The sequence below is a fragment of the Ascaphus truei genome, chromosome 5 (assembly GCF_040206685.1).
Source record: "Ascaphus truei isolate aAscTru1 chromosome 5, aAscTru1.hap1, whole genome shotgun sequence".
Taxonomy (NCBI): Eukaryota; Metazoa; Chordata; class Amphibia; order Anura; family Ascaphidae; genus Ascaphus; species Ascaphus truei.
This window is the reverse complement of record NC_134487.1, coordinates 27,487,037-27,512,344: the sequence shown is the minus strand read 5'-3', so window position 1 is coordinate 27,512,344 and position 25,308 is coordinate 27,487,037. Positions and strand designations below refer to the sequence as shown.

At 40.9% G+C, this 25,308-nt stretch overlaps 1 protein-coding gene across 1 annotated transcript in view; it reads left to right on the top strand.

The window, feature by feature from the left end:
- The first annotated feature begins 1,143 nt into the window (after window positions 1–1,143).
- The window catches only part of GRM3 (glutamate metabotropic receptor 3), a 379,631-nt gene continuing 355,466 nt past the window's right edge, over window positions 1,144–25,308 (top strand). The window contains exon 1 of the mRNA XM_075599552.1: window positions 1,144–1,855. The gene's annotated coding sequence lies outside the window, so the exon portion shown is untranslated. The remainder of the gene's footprint in view (window positions 1,856–25,308) is intronic.

The following is a 25,308-nucleotide window of genomic DNA, read 5'->3' as shown; positions in this document are numbered from 1 at the left end:
TAAAGAACTGCAACCTTCTATAACAGCGCTTCTGAGAACAGATGTATTGTAAGGAGCCTCAACCCTCTCTAAGGCTGTGCTTATAATGGCGGTGTGTGAGCATGCGATGCTGCGAGCCGCCGGAACAAACATATGGAGAGTAATGAAGGCGCACACAGTGCGCGCGAACGCCGCGTCCAGGCGCGCGATTTTAGAACAGATTTTCACAATTGTTCTCCCTGCGTGACGGCATTGCAAAGAATCCCAACCTTCTCTAATAACATGCCGGAGATCAGATGCATTGTGAGGAATCCCAGGCACTTCTAATAGCACGTCTGAGATCAGGGTGAAAATCCCATGTTTCTTAATGAGGTACAGTCTCTTTCATCAATGTGTAGCTGATTTTGCCCTAGTTTTGCAACTAGCAGGCTCCAGTGTCTGAAAAGGAAAAAAAAAATCCTCTTAACACATCTAATATCAACTGTTTGACTTATTACATACTGCTTTTGAAATTCATTTGTCATTCCTCACATAAATGAATATATATATATATATATATATATATATATATATATATATATATATATATATATGTATGTATGTATGTATGTATGTATGTATGTATATATATATATACTGTATATATATCTTTTTGTAGGGGGAACGCGGTAGAACACAGTTCCTGTACCTTTTTTCATAGACCAAGTGGTAAATTTGATAGCAATACTGTGATAATCTAAACAAAAAAAATAAATAATATGTTTTATAAAACAATCAGAATGTAACAATTATTATTTACAAAAAAATAATAACATAGACTCGATTTGTAAAAAGCTGTTGAACTTTAACAAACAGACCGGCTTACCTAAAATTGTGATGCTTGCAGGTGCCTAAATCATCTAAATTGTGCTCAAATCTGAATGTCATGGTAATTGGAGAAAAAAAAAACTCATTCTGAATGTATTATAATGTGTGTGCTACTCTCTTTGCATTAGTGTGTGTCAAAAAAATAATATAGTCGTGTGATTATTTCAATGATTAAATAAGTCGGACCTGTTCTTTGTGCTTACTAGGTAGCCTTACATGTCTTCATACCGGGAGCCCTCTGAATGACAGATGACGTCAGAGTGGGCGTGCCCAATGTTGGCTGTGGAAGGTGATGCTAGCCTGGATCTGGCTTGTTACTGTGTAGAGCAGCAGATATGCTGCTGGGGAGAGCATTGTTGGTGGTGGAGCTGTTAGTGAAATAATCATCAGCCCTGTTCTGCACCATTTAAAGTAAGCTGCTGTGAGCGCAGAAAGTGTGTCCTCTCATTAAGTCACAGCATGGGAACAGGAGGCCACTCCAAGGACTAATTGTCCAGCAGCCTGGCCAGGGATGCCAGAAGCAATCAGCAAAGTTAGAAAAGGCTGCACTATTTCAATGCAAAACAAAACATCAATGCCACAATTCAATGTTTTTAGTTGTGCAGTATATTTGTAATTAAAAGGAACTGGATCAGCCCCAAAAGAAAAGAAAAAGAACTCTAAATGAAATGGGCAAGAAAAGGGAACAAAGGATGTGAACGGGTCTTAGAAAATGACATGAAACCCAAATGTTTACTTTCTGCTCTATTCAATATTCAACTCAATGGCATTTGGTGTTTTAAAGAAGAGAGAAGAAGCATCAGAAGTGTCCAACTGCTGAAAATGACCGGCTGGATCAGATGCAATGAAACAAGTACAGGGAAAGTCTTCCCAGGAGGCAATTAGAAGTTCTGCTATTTATTTCTAGGCAACCTGAGCTTGAATGTGCATCTGATATTTATTTGATCAGCTCCTGGAAGGGCTGGATGATGCAGTCTGAGGCATGTGTACACAGTGTTACCTCCACAAGGTAAGCAGTTTCTTTCCAATCTACAGTAATTGCAGTACTTTATAGATGACATGTGCTTAAGGGATTTGTGAATCTTCTCCTGTGCCCTCTTTCATTGCATGCACCCAAATGGGACTCTGATTCCCCTTATCTGAAGGGGGAAATATATGATCATATATATGATCATTACCATATAATCTCAAAGATTTCCTGCTTATTTCCTATATATAGTAAAGAAGGCTGTAGTGGTTGTTTAGATAAAACCATTCAAGTTCACTATTAACATATAGTCTACATAAGGAGCCAATAAAACCCTTCATAGCACAGCCATATTATTAACCTTTATATAAAATATTTCACATCAGAATAATCACATGCACTGTATGTCCAAACTCCTATTAGATCAAGAAAAAATGTTGGCAATAGTATTATAACATAAATCAATAACAGTCTAGTTAACATATGTTGTGATCCTTAAACTCTCAAGATATGCTGCTTGCTTGCTGTATGTGAACAATAGGGGACATATTTTAAAAGCAAATAATGTATACATGACATGAAATATAATTTACAAGTAACATGGCAAAATTACTTCACAGTCAGGCTATTGTTCAAGAAGCTGTCTCTACCTCCACTCATACCATACAACATTAATAATTATAATAATAGTAATTTAGTAGTCATTGTCACTATGTGTATTCAACATTATGATAAGAGGAATCACACTACTAACCATACAGTGTTAGCAATAATGCAGCATTTGGAGTAGTAGTAATGCAGTGTTTATTGAAAAGGTTTTGGGTGAGGAAACTAGTGACAGTCTTGATCTGGATGAGGGTTTCAAAACCAGGAACATACTGTATGAGCCTTGCCGTTTTTATTCCCAATGAGTAGACAGTGGATTAGAATTAGATTTATTAGCAAATTGCCATACTATGTGTACCAATGTTTATTTTATTTATCACATGTTTTACCAGGAAGTAATACATTGAGAGTTACCTCTTGTGTTCTCTGCTGAACAAAAAAATTGCAGGCATTATGTCCAAATAGAAGAGCATTGGTGTCACCAAATCCCCAGAGGTGTTTTTATGTATCCCAGTAGAGACAAAGAAGTAACAGAACATCAGGATATTGTGGGATGACAGCCCCTAAAGGGAGGACATGTGACTACAATTGGACATATTCATTACCTTCAACTTCTTTTTAAAGGTTAATTGTGCTTGGGTGCAAAAAGCAGCATGTTTTTATACAATGAAGGGCTAATTTATTAAGTGATTCGGTTGCTTTTTTGGTGCCTTATGAACTCATTTATCATTCTGAGAGTTGTCAGTTATTATGTCTTTCTAAGCAGGCAAATGTGAGTGAGAGTTTATTATAATATTTTAATGAGAGTATAATGCATGTCTAAAATTGAGTTATTCCTCCTGCAACAGCATGTCAAATGAAGTCTGATGCTCTCTTTATGTGACAATAGTATGAAGACAGCTTTTTCTGAGACTTCAGAGCTCCCAGTTCAGCAAAGTGCATTATTAACAAACATGAATATAACAAGATATACATTATTTGATTTTGAGCATCATTTTAGGGAATGACATCTGGATATTATTATCCCCTGGGCATGCCATATTTTGTCTGATTATGCAATTAATAATGAAGCCAGTGCAATGTTCACAAATCTGCACTGCCGTTTCCTTTACTGAAAGTTGCAGTATGTTGGGTGGCAGAAATACTGGCATAACTCAAATGATGCAATGTGGGTCATTTTGCTAGTGTGAATGATACAGACCTCTAGCAGTTAGACAAGTCTCTGTGAAGTGGGAATTGGTTGCTATATTTTTAATGGGCCATCATACTGTAGGAGTTCTTTGAAAACGTAATTGAACATGGGTTTTGGAGACTTCACAAGTTACTTCTTATGGTGTATTGTGACAGTAGACCCAAAGAAGAGACTTGTAAGAACCTGGAGGAAGACACCCACAGATTCTTGTGAGGTTTTGAAAGCCCTCAAAAGTGTTTGATAAATGGATCTGTCCAATAAGAATCTCACTGTGATGATTTGGGGGCTATTTAAGTAACGGTGTTAAATGTCTTGTGTATACTGGTTTTGTTAAGTAAAAGTCTGTAAAAAAGATAACTAAAGTTGTGCTGTACTATAGATTGATTAGGGTGTTTGTGTGTATAGAGAATTTTGAGTACTCCATAAACCATGCCTTTGCATAGATTAGAAAAAAAACATATGATGCTGTACATTGTACATTGTAAAAAATAATGGCATCCCATTAAAATGTTCTTTTGACAAACACAAGCAAAATGTAATTTAGTACAGTAATGTGTTTGTGGTACATTTATTGTTTTTGATAAGTGGGATGCCATGCAAGTAGTAGTGTCAATCTGACTTCATGCTATTTGAAGATTGTCACCCTGTCTCTCCAACATAGTCATGTATCTCTAAGAGAAATTGGAGAACCAGGTGTGAATCCGAATCTCATGATGGTATGGAGGTGTTCTGGGAATGCTGTCTCTATACTGTCCATCACACTTGCAAAACATCACAGCTCCAAAAGTTTCAAATCTTTAGTTGTGCTTGTAGGTGCAGTTCTCATTGTATTAGTTCACATTCACAGAACATGTGCTGAGCATACAGTAGGTACCGTCGTATATGCTACCTTCACCTATTACCAGAATCCCACTCGCTGCCATACTGTGACACTGTATAATATACCGCAACTAGGGGTTTCATTACATGGAGTAAACTCTTAGAGTACAATACACTAATTCATAAAGAATGTGCTTTTTTTATGATTAGCTACTTTGTTGAATATTGACATATACAGTAAATGGACAGATATACAGTTTTTCAAGTACAGTATATACAGAAAAATGACTGGTTAAATAAATGAGTGATAAACTCTGTTTGGTTATCCATGCTCTTAGGCCGAGATCCACTAAGCTCCATTGATTCACATAACGTGGCATTAACCTAACAATGTTTTTTAAAGGTGTATCTTTCAAAAGGCAATGTTTAAGCCATGCTTTCCCTTGTAAAGAGCATGGTGTTAACTATGCTGGGCATTAGTTATAAAAAACATTCAAATGAGACATTATCATAACATAAAATATCATAACATAACATATAACATAACTAAAGTCCGTCAAGGTTAACTTGGGGACCCAACGTTACGTTATTTAAGTTATACCTAAACTTGGCGTTACTTCCATCCAGACATTGGGCTTTTGCAATGTCTAAATGGCTGTGACGTCAGTTAGGCATAATTTCAATAACAAAAAGGCAAACAAGAAAAAGTGCGCAACTTACTAGCTCTAATGTAAAGTTAACCCATTCACCACCTTAGTGTAAAAAATAAAATAAAAAATTACAACCTCTAAGTAGAACACAGGCATCTGCAGCTATAATGATAGGGATGTACACACCCCTAAAACAACTGAAATACAAAGAAAACAAAAGCGCAGACGCACATAGCGAAGTATGTAAAGTATATATGTATATATTGTTAGGGTAAAATATCTGCGTACATCAAATCAAATGGTTAACAGCATTTCATGTACAAGACATGAGTTACCAGACGTCGCACAGCCACCGCCAGACCTCAGGAGTTCTCCTTCACTGCCTCCAAGACGCACTGCCACGACACTTGGGGGAAAAGCCTCCACTTTAGTCCTGTTTATATGTAGATAACCTTTGCAGGTCAGGGCCGTCGAGAACCACCGTTTCTTCTGGCTTGCCGCCGAATAGGACACCCTAAGGAGTCGGAGCTGTTTGGTTAGCCACCAGGTAAGTTCGTCAAATGTCCCGTGTGACTATCACGACGGGCCGCAAAGAAAGGATGGCCGTAAAGTGTGATATTTACGTCACTCCAGCAATGCCGGGTGTAACAGGTTACGAAAGAGTCCAATGCTAGATACAGCACACAGATAGTGAAGATATTGATATTAAGAGCTATAAAATCTATCCAACGCGTTTCGAAGCGTAAGCTTCTTTATCAGGGATAATTTGATAATGAATTTCGAACATATAAATACCCTATGGCCAATATCTTCCCTATCTGTGTGCTGTATCTAGCATTGGACTCTTTCGTAACCTGTTACACCCGGCATTGCTGGAGTGACGTAAATATCACACTTTATGGCCATCCTTTCTTTGCGGGCGGTCGTGATAGTCTGCACGGGACATTTGACGAACTTACCTGGTGGCCAACAAACAGCTCCGACTCCTGAGGGTGTCCTATTCGGCGGCAAGCCAGAAGAAACGGTGGTTCTCGACGGCCCTGACCTGCAAAGGTTATCTACATATAAACAGGACTAAAGTGGAGGCTTTTTCCCCAAGGGTCGTGGCAGTGCGTCTTGGAGGCAGTGAAGGAGAACTCCTGAGGTCTGGCGGTGGCTGTGCGACGTCTGGTAACTCATGTCTTGTACATGAAATGCTGTTAACCATTTGATTTGATGTACGCAGATATTTTACCCTAACAATATATACATATATACTTTACATACTTCACTATGTGCGTCTGCGCTTTTGTTTTCTTTGTATTTCAATAATGTCAATAACATAGCATTATTTCCTGATGCTTTTTTCTTTTCTTCTCTCACTGCTTCAGCAAATGCCCTATTTCGGGCTAGAAGTAATGCCAAGACTGGCCAAAAGTCACATTATTGGAAGATAACACAACAATGTGACGTTTAGCCTATGCAATGAGATGTAGTTAGTACATCTGACCTCCTCAGACTCCCTGCCCCCTTAGACTCCTGTGAATCCCTAACCCTCAGTCTCCCCTGCCCCATCTGCCCCCTTGGGCTCTCTTCCCCCTCTGACTCTCCTGCCCCCTCTGACTCTCCTGCCCCCTCTGACTCCCCTGCCCCCTCTGACTCCCTGTCTGTCTCTGTCTACTGTGACACTCTCTCTCCCTGCACTGTGTTTTCTGTGACCCTTTCCTGTTGATGGGGTGCCTCGGCATCTGGGCACTGTGGTTAGGGGTGCCCCAAAAGAAAAAAAAGGTTGAAATCCTATGATGGATAAGAGTTTGAAGTAACAAAGTGAGAGATCTGAGCCTAGCCAATACCTGTTATGGAGAAGATTTAAATGAAGTAGTTAGGCTTTGTATTATTGCCTACAGTTTGTAGAAATTGCATTTAGGGTACATGGATATCATCGCTACAGTATGTCTACTGTATATCGTTCAGAGAACAAGAAACAATGTATACTGTATGTAATAGTTCACCAGACACATTAAGCACAATTAACTCAAGCATAAAAGAGTTACATTAATGCATAATAATTAATTGTATGTGCTTCGTTTGAAACCCTCTGCAATATAATTACATCACTAACCCCCTGAACCATTGCATCACAGGTAAATGCAACATTAAAGAGGTTGAAAGTATTCATACTGCAGAATCACAACTTCAGAAGTCTGTGTTAATAGATTTCTGACGGATACTGTACTTCACTCTCCGTTTCCAGGATGACGTCAGTAGACACATTTTGGAACACTAAATGAAACAACTAAGGGGATAATTCTTTATACGCTGAAGTGGCGTTCGGGCCGTCAAACAAATTAGGTACAATTAGCCCATACCCTAATAAGCTTGCAATCTAATTTATTGTATTAGAGGCATAAAGAGCTAGTATTACTTGATCACATGGAACTGGTGCCACTGTTACTAAAAGGTGTCTAATAAAGTACTGTATTGCACATATTTATTATTATATGCTTCTTGGGGGTTAAATGAATTGGTCATGTTTGACTACATACTATACTGCATATATGTTTGGCTTTTTCCTTTTTTTGGTGTGAAACATATACCTCTTATCTTGATTGACTGTCCTGTTATTTTTTGCTACCACCCACCGTACACAACTACGTTAGTTGGAGAAGATAGATGCCTATTAGATTGAAAAAGGTCAATAGAGAGGCCGAAACGTTGTGTATTCATGGCAAGATAACGGTTAAATCGGTTCTAAAATCTGTAGTGCCTTGATTCATTTTCTTATTTGATCTATTCTGGATTATTCACAGGTTTTCACTGGAATCAGAAGCACCAGTAATTGTATCTATTTTTTGCTGCAGCATACAGTATACAGCTCAACCCCCTTATAACGCTGTGCTTGGGGTCCAAAGAATCACATCGCGTTATAAGCGGATCGTGTTAGAAATAATGTACACTTGTATGCATTGTACAATAAAGTATTTAAGAATCGTGTTGTAAAGTATTCATAAATACGAAAATTGGAAGCCATGCTTGCATCGTGTTATAAGCGGATTCACGTTGTAACGGATCGTGTTATAACGGGGTTGAGCTGTACCTCTTATCTTGATTGACTACATATACTACACATAGTGACTACATATATTGCAGTGATATTAAAGTTAATTGTTTAATTTGTAAATACATTTTTCTAGAAATAAAAATCAAGCCAAAAACGGTAATTTTCGCTTACCAAAGAACTGTACTCATATACTGTATACAATGTAAATTGTGTCCTGCATGTGGTTGGGTGGGAACTTTTAGAGAGCTTCAGCATAAAATAGTACCAAAAGTTGCCAAATGAATGAAAAAGAACTAGCACTACATTCAAACAATGTCAACCTTTGGTGATCTATAGAATCAAGATCACAGCCACACTGTCTGTCCAGCAAATCAATATCTGCATTTGTCCAAGCTTTCCTATGAATATTACAACAAATATTCAGAAATTCCCCAATATCCAGGTGATATTTTTGTTACTTACAGGATCTTACTCTATGCCAACAGTATCACCTGTCGCTGTACTTTTTTATCTATAATAATTATTTTTCTTTTATTTTTATATATTTAGATCTTTTTATATATGTATGGAATTCTTTTTAATTTTGCCAAATATATTATACAATACATATACAGGAGTAAGATTTACAATGTGTATTTAACTGTATATTGTAAGCACTCTGGGACATTGAATCTCTATCTTCTTATTGCCTCACTTTATGTTTGCTGCACTTATTGTATTATAATTTCTAGTATTCTATTTTCTATTTTCTTCTTCTTTGTAAAGAGCTGTGTACATTGTTGTTGCTATATATATATATATATATATAATCAAAAAATAAAGATGATACCGTTCTGTGGCTAACGAAATGCTTTTATTTGTGCGAGCTTTCGAGATACACTGATCTCTTCTGAAGAGATCAGTGTATCTCGAAAGCTCGCACAAATAAAAGCATTTCGTTAGCCACAGAACGGTATCATCTATTTATTTTTTGATTATTGAAGCTCGGCTAACACGGTACTGATACCTCTACATATATATATATATATATATATATCACAACAAAACAAAAATTAAGGAGCGCCTATTATTACAACCTGCCTAACTGTGAGCAAGTTAGCTACTGTGTTGAGACAACCTATGGGGTGGCCAGAGGGGGTATTAATTATAAAATGGATCCTATGTTATAGGGGTAACACATGTTAAGTAAATTTAACTTTAATGAAAACTACTATAAAAAATGTAAAAAAAAAATATAAAAATATATATTAAAAAATACATAAAAATTATTGAAAAAACACCAAAACCTTAAAAAACATAGAGTCCAGTTCCAATAAAGTGCATCCAGGTAATGGCAGCCCGTTTAAAAGGGATCACAACTCCCTTGTAGATACCTATGAAAGAAAAAGAGAAAAAAACAGGCGCACACCTAGTGCATTAAGGTAAAACAAACAATTTATGGAACATTAAAAAAGACAAATGCCCACTCACAAGTCAAACGGTAAAATAAAGCAGTTATGAGATTGGCTCTCATATGCCAGCAGTAGCGTCCGGATCAGCAATGGAGACCTGTCCTACACGTGTGGCTCAGTCTCCTTCACCGGAAGTGACGTCCTCCCGGTCGTGTGCCCCGCAATAGGAAATCCCTCCGGGAACCACAGGAACCACAGCCTGTGCCCTAGCTTGCTTGCGTCTGGCTGCTGCACTACCAGGAGTGGTAAGGATATGTCCGCTTTTCTTGTCTGGCTCGCCGCTCTCACACTGCAATCCAAGTAGTCCGCGATAGCTGCATTCAGTGGGAAAGTGCCTCCTCCGTCTTAGCCACGCCCAACGCGTTTCGTCATCAAAGATGACTTCTTCAGGGGACTATATATATACACACACACACAACTCAACCCCCTTATAACGCTGTGCTTGGGGTCCAAAGAATCACATCGCGTTATAAGTGAATCGCGTTAGAAATAATGTACAATTGTATGCATTGTACAATAAAGTATTTAAGATACCAATAATCGTGTTGTAAAGTATTCATAAATGCGAAAATTGGGAGCCACGCTTGCATCGTGTTATAAGCGTATTCGCGTTGTAACGGATCGCATTATAACGTGGTTGAGCTGTATATATATATATATTTTTCCCTTGTTCTATATATATATATATATTTTTCCCTTTTTCTCTCTCTCTCTATATATATATATATATATATATATATATATATATATATATATATATATATATATATATATATATTTATATATATATATATATATATATATATATTGTGACATTGTCCAAAGATGTTAGGCAGCTTTCTGCCCCGTTTTAGGTCAGAAAGTGCAGGAATAGTTAAAAATGATCCGTTCCACAGCTTCCCATTAACTCAGGCAGCTGGATGGAAAATCCAGACCACAGATTACAATGGGTCTAGTTCTCCCTTACCTGCTCTCCTAATCACTAACACAGGTATTTAGAACAGAGAGGTTTGCATTTCACTCTCTCTCCTTAGAGCCTGGAGGCTGGGGGTATCGCTGCTCCCCTGTTTCCAGCTTCGGGGTGGACGGCCCCTCCAAGTATCACAGTACCAGAGGATTTGCCTGGACACTTGGGACCGTGTTCCCACCACGAACAGATAAGACAAAACAAATGTTTATTGCTGTTGCTAAAAGACTGTGCTGTATCTAGTGACCCTAAATGAGAGGGAATTGTTTTAAGCTGGGGAACCAGGTTAGTTGGCCAAGTTAGTTCGCAGTTAGAGGCTGATTCTGATGTGTAGTTAGTTCCCTGAAAGGGATAGGATTTCTTTATATGATTTGGTTTTTATTTCTTAAAAGTGACACTGTGTGAAATGCTATAACACTGATATGAGTAAACCGCTGAAGGTTAAATATCTGAGTACCTCCTGCCTACACATGTTAAAGCTGCAGTACCTTACTTGGATGAAAATAAAGCAGGCAGAAGCCTGAGTTAAGCAACGTAATACTTTGCATGTTCCTGTTTGTTGTATAAATAACCCTAGAAGACTGTGTCGGGAAGAACCCAGACAGACGTCAGCGCTACAAAAGAGGGGCGTTTGTCACATATGGTGGAGAATGCGGGTCGACACTAAAAAGTCTGTGGGTTTGCAAATAAATGCGGGGGTTTAAAATGGCCGCCCAGCTGAAGTAAAATACAGATGCTATGACTGAAGTCTGTCCCACTGTGTATATCAGTTGTGCTTCTAGCATACACAGAGAATGTGCGAGGTGTGGATGCAATAGCACCCTGAACCCAAACAGAAAACTAAAATGTTTTGATGAAGAAAAATTGCATCTAGCAAGTGCTGTTTGTAAAGCTAATGCCTTTTGCTGAAGTGAGTAAATTTGCAGCTAGCAAGTGCTGTATGTAAGTTGCTGAAGTGAGTGAAATTGCAGCTAGCAAATTGTCCTGCCGGGTTTCTAAAATGGCTGACATGAAATGTTTGTTTTGTAATGTACATAATCATGAAAAACAATGTCCCTTCAGGCCATACGATGATGATGACGACGACTCGTATGTGGCCCCTGGAGGAGAGCCATACCCACAGATGAATTTAGTATGCTGGGCCTGTCATAAAGTAGGTCACATGGAAGATGTGTGCCCCAAAATTTTCAAAGACAAACAGCTGCAAAAGCAAGCAACGCCCTATGAGTGCAAGCAAGATGTGGAAGCTGATACCAGTGAGTGTGTGCCCAGTACCACTGATATCTCTGGAGCTAATAAAGCAAAAAGAAAGAAGAAGAAAAAGAAAACTGTTCCTCAAGTCACAGGGGAAGTGACTGAGCCACTTGAACCTGCGCTGTCAGGACATGTGTCAGAAAGGCGCCGAGATGTGCTGCAGACCGGAGTGACCGGCAGAATTGTCACGGGAACAGTGGCAAAGGAAAAGGAGGAACAAAGGGAAGCTGAATCCTTGAACCAGGATAAAGAGGCTTTGGTTTCTGCACTCCAAGCTGCCCGCCATAATTATGAAGTCCTGTGGCAGGATTTGGTGAAGGAGCGAGAATGTTGGAAGAAGGAGCAAGAATCTAACAATAAGGTGCGAGAAGCGAACGCCGAGTTACAGAGGTGTATACTTCCAGCTTTACAGGAGTACGAGGCTTTGAAGAAAACAGAGTCTCTCTTACGGAGTGAGCTGGAAGAGGTGACGACTAGGCTGGAAAAGGCCAACACCGTAATTGCCACCATGGATGAAAAACAGATTAAGTCTGACAAATCGATTGCCAACCTAAAACAGAAATACGGGAAGTCTCTACAAGAGGTTCACGCGCTCAGCACAGAGGTGCAAAACTCACGCCTGGAGGGCCACGGTCTGAACACAGAGCTGGGAATGTTGAAGCAAACCCATGAGATTGCCCTGAGTGAGTTAGAGACTTTAAAGCAAGAAAATGAGAGTCTGAAATTGGAAAATTCAGATTTGACTGACCAAGCAGAAAAAGTAAAGAAACAGTTGACTCAGGAAAAATTAGAAGTGCAGGAAGCACTACAGAATGCATTGATGCACGCTCAGAGCCATCACCAGGAAGAAATGGACGCTCTGAGAACAGAATTGCGACATGTATGCACAAAACAGAATTCTCTCGTGGAGGAACTTAACGTTTTGAAAAAGGAGAAAAGCATTAGAATAATTCAGAAGCACTGCAAAGCTCTTATCCAAGGAAGAAGGGAAAGAGAAAATTATCGGCGTAAACGCGCAGCAACTATCACCCTACAGGCTGCCTACAGAGGGATGAAAATTCGTCAGTTCAATCGCCGGAATAAAGCAGCCTGTGTTCTTCAATCATTCTACCGTGCCCGCATGGTACGAAACAGATTCCTCATTATGAAAGGAGCAACTATAAAAATCCAGTCTCTGACTAGGATGACACAGAACAGGATTCGCTATCAAACCCTGAGAAATGCGTCACTGGTTATCCAGCGGTACTTCCGCCTGAATAAATGTAGGCCTCAGGAAAGAGAGGCCCAAGACTACATGCCTGCCGACTGCAAAGGTAAAATGCCACAGGGTACAGCCGGAGTTAGTGAGAGCTCCATCAATGTGAAGGTGCTCCAGGTAATCAGTGCTTCATCTTCTAAGTACCATATAATTACGCCAAAGGAAAAATCCTAAATCTCTGAGAGTGATGGTCGTGAGAAAATACATGGCAGTAAGAAGTACCATAAAGGTTCAAAGAGATAACAATACAGACCGGCGCCTCAATGTCCAAACTGAATGAGTCCAGAGATGTGCTGCAATGTCCAAAAATGCTGATCCGGCAGAAGGACTGCAGACTCCGCAACAGCACACGTGGTTTCATGCAAGGGAGATAAAAAGAAAAATCATAGCGTGACACTGCAAACTATAAACATATAACTCATACAGACATAACATACATGACAAACAACACTCACAGAAAGGCTGACAATAATACAGAGATTTATTTAAACAATACTAAAAACAAGAGAACTTGGGAGCGGGTCGAGGATCCAGTGTGGTAAAACTGGAATCCTACTTACAGCAAGCCAGAGCGACTACTGGGTGACGTGAACACATACCTCCCCCTTTTGAATAATCCCCTTAGAAAATTTGAAACCCAGTTGACAAATTTGTTACATAATGGTCTCAAAGAAGGGGCGTTAATACAGCAAGAATTAGAGTTTTTGGATGTTAAATGTGCACGCACTCCCATATTTTACTTTATCCCAAAAATACACAAGAGCACTACACAACCCCCTGGCAGACCGATCATATCAGGTATTGGATCACTAACTTCAAATTTGTCTTCATTTATAGATCACCACCTTCAACCATTGGTACAACAGGTCCGGTCCTACCTGCGTGATACAACACATGTCCTTCAGATACTTAGAGATCTGCAGTGGAAGCCTGAATACATGTGGGTGACAGCGGATGTCACCTCATTGTATACTACCATCAATCACGACAAAGGATGTCAGGCAGTATCACGCAGGTTAGAACTAGACGACACTACATCACCAGCACTCAAAAATTTTTTAGTAGATAGTATACATTTCATTTTGACACACAATTACTTTCAATTTGATTCACAATTTTATTTACAGACCTGTGGAACGGCGATGGGCACAAGGTTTGCCCCAAGTTATGCAAACTTATTCATGGACAGTTGGGAGACAGATTACATCTGGAACAACTGTCCATTTGGGGCACACCTTGTGCTCTGGCGCCGTTTCATAGATGATATTATTTTTGTATGGTCAGGGAGCCAGGAACAACTGGAGTTGTTTTTTGAATTTCTTAATTCTAACGACAGGGATCTAAAGTTTACTTTTAATTATAATAGGGAGCATATAGAATTCTTGGATTTAAGCATATACATCCTAGACAATCAAATAAAAACCAAAACATATTTCAAGCCAGTGCAGGCTAATAACTACCTTAGGGCAGACAGCCAACACAATCCGAGTTGGATCCATAATATCCCTAGGGGTCAACTCACCCGCCTGAAGCGCAACTGCTCCGATTCTGGGGTGTATGCACTCCAGGCGTCTGATCTCAAAGACAAATTCAGAGATAGAGGATATCCGGATAAACTTTTAGAAGAAGCGTCTGTACAAGTAGATAAAATTGAACGTAATACACTATTAGAGTACAAAAATAAGAGACCATTGGAATCCACCAATGAAGTGGCCTTCGTCACTCAGTATAATGAGATGGCGCCAAAAATTAGATCCATTTTCAATAAACATTGGCCGCTACTCCTTTGTGACGATGTATTATCTAAATGCCTCCCAGAGAAACCCAAAATTATCTTTACCAAAGCAGCAAATTTAAAAACCCGTCTAGCCCCAAGTTGCCCTCTTGACAACAATAAAATAATGAGAACTAGTAAAAATAAGGGCTTTTATACATGTGCGAGCTGTACAGCCTGTACTTTTAGCAACAGCATGAAAACATTTAAGTCTAATGTAACAAATAAAATTTACAATATAAAAACATTTATGAACTGCCACTCCACATTTGTGATCTATCTATTGCAGTGCCCGTGTGGCCTACAATATGTGGGCAGGACTGGCAGGTGCTATCAACGAAGAATTTATGAGCACATCTATAATATTAGACGAGGATTAGCCACACACAGTGTTTCGCACCATTTCAGTGTGCACCATAATAAAAATCCTGCTGGGCTGAAATGTCAGGCAATAGAAAACGCACAAGTGCATTGGAGAGGGGGAGATCAGCTACAACAGATCAGTAGGCGTGAAGCCTACTGGATCTATGAGCTGAAAACCCTGTCCCCAAATGGACTAAATATAGATTTTGATCTAGGTGTCTTTCTTAAATAATAATTTTAAATATAATACAAAGGTTTTTTAAATATATAAGTATTTATTTAAGTTTTTATTAACCTAGGAATTCGAGAGATTGATTCATTAATAAGTGTTTCAATCAATTTTTAAATGTCATTTTAATTTTATAAGACACCTCACACTACATCTTGGATTTTAAATATATATATATTTTCCGGTGCAGGCTTTTGAACATATATGTGGGATAATAGACTATCTGGAGTCATCTATATTAAATATATACTCTATAAATCAGGACAACATGATTAATTAGTTTTTGTTTATAAGATTTTTGTTTAATGTTGTGTATGTTGTTTGTGTATGTTAGGCTGCCATAGTTTAGCACAACCATGACTGACAGGTTAATTAGCCAATCACCACTGCAGACAAAGAATGTGTAAAGACATTTTATTTCCACCAATTGGACTGCACTTGCCATTACAAAAGGCAACCATGGACTGTGCTAATCATCCCCTGAAGAAGTGCGCATGCGCACGAAACGCGTTGGGTGTTTTAGAGATTGTTCACAAGAGACTTTCCAAGGAGCAGGTCACAGCACCCAGTTACAGCTCGAGCGAACGACGTGCGGTACAGGAGGAAGCGGCGGCGAGTAGCTCCACCTAGCGAGTGACGTCACGGCTGACGGGAATCTCGCGAGGTTTGGCCTGCAGGGACGCTGAGACCAGGAACAACTGGAGGAAGCGCCGGCGGCCATTACACCAGCACCACGCGCCGAAGCTGACCAAAGAACTGCACAGTATACATAGTATACACACCGCTTGTACCCCTCTGGCTTGCTGTAAGTAGGATTCCAGTTTTACCACACTGGATCCTCGACCCGCTCCCAAGTTCTCTTGTTTTTAGTATTGTTTAAATAAATCTCTGTATTATTGTCAGCCTTTCTGTGAGTGTTGTTTGTCATGTATGTTATGTCTGTATGAGTTATATGTTTATAGTTTGCAGTGTCACGCTATGATTTTTCTTTTTATCTCCCTTGCATGAAACCACGTGTGCTGTTGCGGAGTCTGCAGTCCTTCTGCCGGATCAGCATTTTTGGACATTGCAGCACATCTCTGGACTCATTCAGTTTGGACATTGAGGCGCCGGTCTGTATTGTTATCTCTGTGTGTTTTCACTAACTGTGTTTGGGTTAGTTTTTTCCTGGCAGCCGTTCTTTAATTTTACACACTGTGTTTGAGTTGTATATATATATATATATATTGTTTAGCGCTATTCACACCACTCTTTTTTCTCATAAAGGTTCAAAGGTTGCAAAGCAAAAGCGACGAAGGTCAACGCTGGCCTTGAATTTTGCCGGATCTCGCCACTCTGGGCCACAATATAAAGACAAAGACTATCCGGCCCCAGAGTTCCGTCAGAAGCTAAAAAAACAGTCCAGTCATTTGCAGGTTGCAGCGGGTGTTGAAATGAAGTCAGAAGATGTAATGGACTGGAAGTCAAGAAAAAAAAAAAAAAAAGGAAAAATGTTTGGGAATGACCGATTTTTATGTTATATGAGTGGACTATGTCACTTAACTTTGCTAATAAGCTAGTGTAGTTATGCTATATTAGGCCTCTAGAATAAGCATTTTGAAATATTGCAATGTTATATTGGTTCTCTGTGTTGAAAATGTAGCTAAACTACAAATTACTATACAGGGTTGATGGCCCTTAAGATTACAAGGCTGTAGTTTATAAAAAAAAAAAAAAAATTATATATATATTGGTAGCTTACAATATAGGAAAAAATGCCCTTTTCGGTTGGTAAATATATAATGAGGTTCATATTCTAGAGTAGAAAAACCCAGGGAGGTAATAGAAACTGTCTGGTTTTGTGAGTATATTTAGCATATCCTGGGTTATAAGAATGTGTGCTAGACATTTATTTCTCAAAATAGTTCCCTTATAGAGAGCAACAAAATATGGTTGCCAAGTATAGTCTCTTATGACGAAAACTATTGTCCATAATTGCCGTGGAAAAAAAAAAGTTCATATTCGTGTCATGTGAATGTTTAATATTGTACTGCGGAGTTAGCTCAAGTATTTCAGGTAGGACGCTCACCCCAGTGAGGTCCATGGCCGCTCACCCAGTAGGTGTGAGCTGGGGAGGGGGATATGTGACATAGTCCAAAGATGTTAGGCAGCTTTCTGCCCCGTTTTAGGTCAGAAAGTGCAGGAATAGTTAAAAAAAATCCATTCCTCAGCTTCACATTAACTCAGGCAGCTGGATGGAAAATCCAGACCACAGATTACAATGTGTCTAGTTCTCCGTCACCTGCTCTCCTAATCACTAACACAGGTATTTAGAACAGAGAGGTTTGCATTTCACTCTCTCTCCTTAGAGCCTGGAGGCTGGGGGTATCGCTGCTCCCCTGTTTCCAGTTTCGGGGTGGACGGCCCCTCCAAGTATCACAGTACCAGAGGATTTGCCTGGACACTTGGGACCGTGTTCCCACCACGAACAGATAAGACAAAACAAATGTTTATTGCTGTTGCTAAAAGACTGTGCTGTATCTAGTGACCCTAAATGAGAGGGCATTGTTTTAACCAGGTTAGTTGGCCCAGTTAGTTCGCAGATGAGGGAAACCATTTTCCCTCCCTCCCAGGGGAAGGAGTGGCGCGTGCTGGCAGCGCAGGCAGCAGAGTTGCAGCGGAGGCGCGAGAGTAGCAGCCAGCAGCAGATTTTAGAAAAGAAAGCCACACGATTTGTCTGTGAGCATCTGAGACGAGCCTGGAAGCGGATTCGGCATTTGATGCGAGGGGGTAGGCACTGTCTGAGGCGGAAAAATTATATTTAAGAAACAGAAGAAAAGTGTGCTGATCCCCTGAGGAGTACAGGATTATCCATTGAACTTTTGGCGCCAGGTTTTTTTCTTTGTGGCTAATAAACCACTACAGTTTAATGTTTCCCATCGTGTCTAGCGTCTTACTGACCCCGCCACGAGGCCGTCTAGCCACAGGTGGTGTCAGAGGTGGGATGCCACGCCTCTGGGGGTCAGCAGATGAAGATGTGTTGAGACACTGAACTCAAGCAAAAAAAAAGTGTTATTTTGCTGAAGCATTGAATTTACAGCTAGCAAGTGCTGAGTGTAAAGTTTTCCCCGTTGGGTATGAAAGGATTGCTGTGTAAAGCTAATGCCTTTTGCTGAAGCGAGTGAATTTGCAGCTAGCAAGTGCTATGTGTAAAATTTGCCCTGTCTGGTATAAAAGAAAGTGAAAAGGGATTTTGGCAAAGATGTTGCCCTAAGAAGGACCCAGAAGGTTCAAAGATTGTAAAGCACGTACAACTTACGTGTGTTGTGCAAAGTCTGCCTCGTCGGGTGTGGGGGAGAAAAAAAAACGGGGTTTTAAAATGGCCGCCGTCAAGTGTCAGTTTTGCAATGTACATAACCATACAAAACAGTGTCCCTTCAGGCCATATGATGATTATGATGACGACGCATATGTGGCCCCGAGAAGAGAGCCGTACCCACAGATGGAAGCAGCAAAAATGACCAGTGTCCAGAGCGCAAGACCCCATAACCTTGGAGTCAGTGACCAGGAATTCGGAGCCGTGCCGGCTAGAAGGAAACCAGGTGACCTGCTAAAGGAGACAGTATGCTAACCTGTCATGAACCAGGTCACACGGGGGAAGTGTGTCCTCAGATTCTCAAATATAAACAGTGGCAACAGGAGCAACATGAGGAAGATTGTCTCCCACAGCTGCAAAAGCAAGCAACGCATTGTGGGTACAAGCAAGATGTGGAAGCTGATACCGGTGTGTGTGTGTGCCCAGTACCACTGATGTTTCTGGAACTAATAAAACAAAGAGAAAGAAGAAGAAAAAGAAAAATATTTTTCAAGTCACAGAGGAAGTGACCGAACCACTTGAGCCTGCGATATCAGGACAACAGGCGTCAGCAAGCCACCGAGATGTGCTGCAGACCGGAGTGATGGGCAGAATTGTCACAGGAATGCTGGCAAAGGAAAAGGAGCAAAGGGAAGCTGAATCCTTGATCCAGGACAAGGAGGCCTTAATTTCTGCACTCCAAACTGCCTACCGTGATTATGATGTCTTGCAGGAGCAATTGAATGGGGAGCGAGAAGCGAACGCCGAGGTACAGAGGTGTATACTCCCAGCTATAGAAGAGTATGAGGCTTTAAAAAAAACAGAGCGTCTCTTACGTAGGGAGTAGGAGGAGCTGACGACAAGTTTTGATAAGGCCAACACCGCAATTGGTACCATGGAATCAGAGAGAACAAGTCCTGACTGGAGGCTATGCTATAAGATGTCCCAGAGAGATGTGCAAAACTTCATCAAAGACTTAGAAGTTTCTCACCAAGAAGCTTGTGCGCTCAAAACAGAGCTGGAGCTCTCACGCCAGGAGGGCCACTGTCTAACTAGGTACTTTGAAGAAAGCCAATGAGACGGTCCTAAGGGATATAGAGACTGTGAAAATGGAGAATATAAACCTGAAGGAAGAGGTTTTAAACCTGACTGGTCTGGTCAGTGATGGGACTGAGAAGCTTCACCAAGCACAGAAAGTGAAGACGCAGTTGGCGCAAGAAAAATTAGAAGTACTGGCCACAGGGCAGAATGCAGAGAAAATGCTGGAAAAAGAATGCCTCGCCCTGGAACAGCTTATGGTCACGTTAAGCGCTACAAGAGCATCGCTGGAGGCAGAGCTTAGAAGCCAGGTGACTCGGTGTGAGAGGGAACATGAGAAGGTCCAGACACTGAAGCAAGAGCTGGAGAAGCAGAGAGGCAGTGCCATCCCAATGAGTCAGTATACCAAGGAGAAAGGGGCCTGGAAAACAGAAGCAGCAGCGATCCTAGCAACAAGAACTGCAGCGCTCCAAAAGATGAAGGAGGTGCTGATGCAAACCCAGAGTAAGCACCGGGAAGAGGTGAAGGACCTGAGAGGGGACTGGCAGCATCAGATTAAAGAGTTGCAGATGCAGATGGCTGAGCATGAGATGCAGCGCGCCAAGAGGGAAGAGATGTCCGTCCGTCCGTCAGGTGGTCTGCCTGACATTGCACCATGAAACCGAGATGGCTGATATCCACAAGCGGCTGGACTACACGACCAATGAGGGGGCCCGGCTACAGCTGGAGCTGGACAAAGTCCGGGAGGAGCACGAGCAGCTGCAGGTCCAGAATAAAGAAACAGAGACAGATTTAAGCCTTGCTCTTAGTCTGCTAGGAGATGTAGAATCGCGACTCAACTCTAAAGAAGCTGTACTGGATGAAAGAAGAAAGGCAGAAGGACTGCTTCAAGACCTGAGGAAGGACCTGGAGTCTGAGTGTACTGGCCGCAAGATGGTGGAGAAACAAAAGTGTGACCTAAGCAAGGAGCTCGAGGCTCTGAAGACTGAGTGGGACGCTATGTTTGACTCTACTGCTGCCAGCAGGAGGTTTCTCAGATGAAGCTGGAGGAAAAGCTTACAACCCCAAGACAGACGTTTGGGTCACTGAAGCAGTCCAAGGAAAAAGTGGCGGTAGAGATAAAGCAAGGAAGACGTACCAGGAAGCATGACCGTGATACCGTTGCAGTACTACAGTCTACTTTCCACAAGGCACAGAAGGCGAAGGCCAAGTGGCGATGCAGTAGCACAGTAAGAATCCAATCATACTACAGTGCCCAGGGGACCCAAAGTGGTTTCCTTGCCATGAGGGCAGCCTCTGGGAAGAGATAGTCGCGAATGAGATGGAAGTGTGCCCGTGATCGTAAGAGGCGAAAGACCGCACAGATTGTCCAGCGACTCTCTCAACAAAGTAAGTTAAAGAGTCATGACAGAAAGGCCCAAGCCTTTGAGTCTGCTGACGGTAAAAGAGAAGTGCCATGGGGTGCACTTCGGGTTAACAAGAATCCCGACCAACACTGAAGGTACGCTGAGAAAGTAGTTTCTTAAAGGGACAGTGCACCCATACTTTATTTTGGTTGTGGCTAATAAACCACTACAGTTTAACGTTTCCCATCGTGTCTAGCGTCTTACTGACCCCGCCGCAAGGCCGTCTTGCCACTATATATATCTATATATATATATATATATATATATATAGATATATATAGATATAGAACAAGGGAAAAAAACAAACAGCGCTAACACATATAACTAGTGGATATAAAAAATCAAATAATACCAACAGATGAATAAAGTCCAGTCCAGAATAAATCAAACATTGAGTGTAATCGAACTCCTCTTCATAAAATGATAAAGTCCAACGCCAGTGAATAGGTATAAGGGGGCTGCTACATCCAAAGGAGAATCACTCCCCAAAGTAACTGTGAAAAAAGAAAAAAGGAGAAAAGAAGCGCACCCCCTAGTGCAATAACTTCCAAGATGTAGAATGATATAATTTTAATAAAATAGATACATAGTAGACAATGCACACTTACAAGATAAAGGAATGAACAATTCATATAAAGGTATCTTTTGGTGAACTCGTGTAGTCACCCGGTCGGTGTACATGGGGGAAGATGTCCGCCAATACTCACTACCGCAGCAGGTGCATGAAACACCACCGGAGGCTCAAAGGTACCAGCCAACACTAGTGCTTGCAACCACGATCACCCGATCACTCCAGGCTATCAGTAGGAAGTCCGGTTCGGTCCCCTAATAGTACTCCAGCGCCTGACTTCCGGACTTCCTACTGATAGCCTGGAGTGATCGGGTGATCGTGGTTGCCAGCACTAGTGTTGGCTGGCACCTTTCAGCCTACGGTGGTGTTTCATGCACCTGCTGCGGTAGTGAGTATTGGCGGACATCTTCCCCCATGTACACCGGGTGACTACACGAGTTCACCAAAAGATACCTTTATATGAATTGTTCATTTCTTTATCTTGTAAGTGTGCATTGTCTACTATGCATCTATTTTATTAAAATTATATCATTCTACATCTTGGAAGTTATTGCACTAGGGGGTGCGCTTCTTTTCTCCTTTTTTCTATATATATATTATATTATATATTTTATATATAGTTATATATATATATATAACAACATACCTACAAACATTCATATAAGTTAGCATAATTAAAACATGACATACTAGTACACCACCATAAACTGGCTGTTTTAAAAATACATTTGGTAAATGAGTCGGTAAAGGAATGATAAATAAAATACTGGCTGAAACAGTGATATAGCACAGAAAAGCAGTCATTGCCATTTTCTATCTGGTAGAGTAATATTTACAAATTCTTCCATGATGTATTTGTTCATCTTGTGCATTATTGCTGCTCCGTTTTCTGCTCTCAAACAGAAGCTTCCTTTAGTTTGCTGAAATGCCAGCGTTTCAAGAAAGGTTAAGTCTGGGCACAATTGCTCTGAGTAGACAAAATCAATACAGTCCTATCCAAATGAGTGTGATGCTTCCATTTCCACAATGTACACCCCCAACTCATTGGATTTTCACATCTGTATTGAATAAAAAGTGCCCCGTGTGATCACTGTACAATGAATCTTCCTCAGTCATTTCTTCTGTTTTGTCCTCTAATATTTTACATTTGAAATGACCTTGTAATTTGGCAATGTCTTTCAGAACAGATGAGCATCCATGGTTAAGAAAAGTTGCATTAAAAATGACTTCTTTGAGACGTCTCTCCTTCTATCCTAGTTTACTTAATAGCAGAAATGTTGGTATTGTGTTATGTATTGTACAGTATTATTATTGCATCTAAGTTGTAGAAATGAGTATGTACAGATGCAGCGGCAGTTATTCGAACAAATCACGGCGCCATTTTCGTGTGCGTTGCTGTACTCAACGTGGCATTAACGCCGCCAATCGCCCCAGGCACACGTGTTTATCGCGATTGCTTTGTTTGAATTTCATGGATTGTGTGCAATTATATGCAATGAAATGAATGAATTGTAATATCTACAGTACTGTGCTAGTGTGTCAATTTCAGGTGTTTAAAAGCCAGAACACTAAAATGCAATTTTCTGCACTTGCGTCTAAAGGCGGTACGGTTGGAAGAAATTGCGCGCCATCACATGGGTATTCCGAGGTATACAACGCGTGAAGTGTTTCAATAATGGCCGCTGCATCTGTACATATATTATTTTGCCTCTACCAGGTATGCAGCCCTTTAGAATTTTTACAACATTACAATTAAATGTAGCATCTTCCAACCTGAAGAGCTTACAATCTAATGGGCATGAAGGAAGACTAACAGAAACAGTTGAAGGATATTTAAGTGCATTGGTTAGAGTGTGTATACGAGCATACTTCAATTTAGTGCAAAGTGGTCACCCAGGACGAAATAAGCTTTTCATTAAACAGGTGAGTTTGCAGATGGGTTTTGAAGTTAGGTGTTTGCTAGACATTGTGAGGGCAGAAATACTGTAATAGACTTAAGGTACCGCATGTTGTAGGCATGAGAGAGATGTAGTGACAGGGGATATAGAGAGAAGACAGGCTTAAGCAAATGTTAGAGAGCGAGTAGGTGTATAGCGAGAGATTACAGCTGAGGTATAAAGAGGGGCAGAGAATGGAAGAGCGTTTTCATTTTGTAGTAAAGGTAGAGTTTAATAGGGAACCAACCGAGTTTTCAGAAGGAGAGATGAGACTGAGACGAGTGAGGGGTCTGTGATGGGAAAGGGCACAATGGGATTTAAGCTAAAATGAGATTATAGTAAACGCGACGGCGCATGCGTGAACAAACTGCAGCAACTGTATCGGGCTGGCCATAGCGCGCAATCGCGATGAAGAGCGACCACGCGGGCAGATTTTTGAAAATACAAATGATTTTGTTTATTCGCGCCAAGGCTGCGTCATGTGAGCAGTTCAGCCAATGAGGGCAAACCAGCCTGGTGATGCCTCTGCCATGCCTCCCCAACGCCTCCATCATGCCTCCCCAACGCCTCCATCCTAAGAGCACACATTGCTCGGGCGACAGGTGCGCGCGACGCCATGCACTCCATCGCACGTACGCCTACTATAAATGCAGCCTTAGGTGAGATTATGAGCAGCTCAGTCGTGGACATATTGAGTTTAAGGCATCTAGCTGCCATCCATAGATGAGATGGCATGCAAGACAGTTGGAGACCTGGGACTGTACCCCAGATTTGAGATTCGGTAGATACTGCCATCTGCATTCAGGTGATACTTTAAACCAAATTACATAATATGGTCACCAACTAAGAGTGTATAGTGAAAAAATAAAAAAGAGGTCCCAGAACTGAGCCTTGAGGTATGCTACAGTAGTAGATAGATCAATAGAGGAAGAAGACTTAACAGGGGACACACTAAAGGAATGATAAGAGATGATGGGGCTTTATCCTGAACACCAAGGGAGTGGAGAGTGTGAAGGAGCAGTGGGCAGTCAACAATATCAAGGGCAGCAGACAGGTCGAGTAGAATGTGAAAGGAAATAATGTTCTTGAAATGTACTGTTTCAGTAAAAAGAGCTGTACAAAAACCTGATTAGGTAGGGTCTATGAGAGCATAGGAAAAGAATGAGGAACGAATGTATGTGGAAATATGTAAGTAATTCCAGAAGTTTAGAGGCAATAAGCAGGAGAGACCGGGTGATAGTTGAAAGAGTTAGTGGGTTCATGGGTGTTGATTTTGGGATTGGTTCTCTAAACAGCATGTTTAGGAGGGGGAACTTAAGAAACCAGAGAAGAAACAAATAGAAAATGTGAGTGCAGGGTTTAGAGTTGGAGTGAGAGGTCAAAGGAGATGGGAAGTAATGCGATAAAGCTAGAGTGTATTAGGGGGAGAAGAGTAACTGAAATACTTCCTCCTCTACAACAGAGGAGAAAGCATCTAGGTAGATTGAAGGTAGATTCGAGAAAATACTGTAGGTGTAGAGGAAGGCGGATCCCTCATCTGATAAGGTCCACCTTGTTTTTGAAGTAGCCGGGAAAAGTTTCAGAAGAGATAGAGTGTGACATACAG